Genomic DNA, 1,978 nt, shown 5'->3' with positions numbered 1-1,978 from the left:
CATATGAATACATTTCATCCACACTAGTCAAGTAGTTGGTCAGCCTCTTGGCCAGTACGGATATAAAGATCTTTCCCTCGACATTCAGGAGCATGGTGCTCCTGAACTGGCTGATAGTGGTGGATATTGCCTTCTGTGCCTGCCCTTTGACACTTTGAGAAGATAATTTGGTTCTTCCAGGCCACCCTCATCAGGTTCCACAGAAGTTTCTGGAGCTTTGGGCGATACTTGTACAATTTGTAAGGTATCCCGTTGGGGCCTGGGGCTGAGACTGCTCTTGCTTTCCAGACATCTGCGACCTCACTGAGTTTAGGGAGAGCAGCATTGAATGGGAATGATGGGGGGAGGGGGGGGCTGGGCAAGAAACGTAACCAGGTGAACCCAGCGGAGTTGATCTTGTTGGGTCGCTGTATTGCTCTCTAAAGCTCTCTGATCCTCCAGCTCCGATTTTGTGATCACCAGCTTCCCGCATCTCTTGTCCTCTAGAAGCTGTCTTGCGTGCTTGATGGGGTTTTTAAAGAAGTTGCTCCTCTCCTTTTCCTTCCGACTCCTGCGTTTGCGCACCTCTTCCCACAGTGGTTTCAGGCCCTCCTTCTCCTGTTCGCTTGCTTTCCTCCACTGCTTTTGAAGCTGATGCCGCCTCTTCACCAACTGCATGATCTCCCTCTCCCTTCTTCCCTTCTGCTTTGGCCCCACATTCTGTCTTACAGCCATTACTCCTAACTTACCTCTACACTCCTCGTAGAGGAAATCTCCAAAGTAGTTTAGCTTAGTCTCTACTTGGCCGCGTAGCAAATGCTCTAAGATGCTAACCAGGTCTTTGTCCAGCTGCTGCCACACTGCCACCTCGTTGGCTTTGGACACCCTGGTTCTTCCCTCTCTGTCCTCTGGCCTGGTTCCTGGTTATGGGGGTTTTGTTGTGTTCTGAGGGTGTTCTCCTTGGTGTTACTCTCAGGAATAGGTATCTGCCAGGGGTGCTTCTGTGTCCTCCGCTTGCCTTCCTTCAGCAGCGTTGGAACCCTCAGCACTGTGGTTAGCGACCTGGCTTTGGGCTCCTATTGTCTGACCTGCAGATGCAGTGCAATGTTGCTGCTGGCCACTCACTCCGCACGTTTTTCCCTTGTGGATCCTTAGGCCCCTGAAAGTTATCAGCTTCTCCCGTCCACACCTGCATCTTTGCATTACCTTATAGTCATTGCCTGTGTCCGTTCCAGTTGTTACCAAGAAATCCGTCCAGGTTGGTCCTTCTTCCATCCTGCCTCTCAGGTTGTTTCTCTTTGTTTCGCTTTGTAGTTTGTTTAGGGTGTCCCGCTTGGGACCGGTGGGTAAGGTAACTAGCCTGCCACCCTCGATGCAGACTTTCCTGCAGTCATCCAGTCTCTCCTGGATGTCCTCCAGTCTTCCCTGGACACCAACTGCCCTTTCGCAGTAGTCACTGGATGCCTTCAGGTTGAACATATGAAAATACAGGCTGATGGTCTGCCTGCTGGGCATTGCTGCATGATGCACCTCCGCCAGTGCCTTTGTGCAGGCGTGCTCATCTGAACACCTCCCTGGACACCTGTATTTTATTTCGTTTGTTATAGTTGTTGAAAAAGGCAGGAAGTTGAAAGTTGCCATGAGACTCCAGGAAATTACCATTTTGGTATATGAATATTTGACCAAAAACAACACACCATTAGACTGTGACTTTGTGAAAAATCTAAAACAAGGAATGAGAAAGGACAGAGGACACTGTCCTTAATTGACATAGCTACTTTAAGGTCCAATGTGCATATTTATTTAACAACTTTTTAAATTACTTTGTAACATGTTCCCTTAAAGTGTATTTCAGGCGCTGACAATCAGTGCTTAATTCCGCCATGCATACCGCCCCTTGTTATGTCCAAATAACTCAATTTTAGTTTCATCAGTCCACAGCACCTTATTCCAAAATGAAGCTGGCTTGTCCAAATGTGCTTTAGCATACCTCTGCTTT

This window comes from Cynoglossus semilaevis, chromosome W, assembly GCF_000523025.1.
Source record: "Cynoglossus semilaevis isolate Cse_v1.0 chromosome W, Cse_v1.0, whole genome shotgun sequence".
Classification (NCBI taxonomy): Eukaryota; Metazoa; Chordata; class Actinopteri; order Pleuronectiformes; family Cynoglossidae; genus Cynoglossus; species Cynoglossus semilaevis.
The sequence above is the reverse complement of the archived record's forward strand: the minus strand, read 5'-3'. Positions refer to the sequence as shown.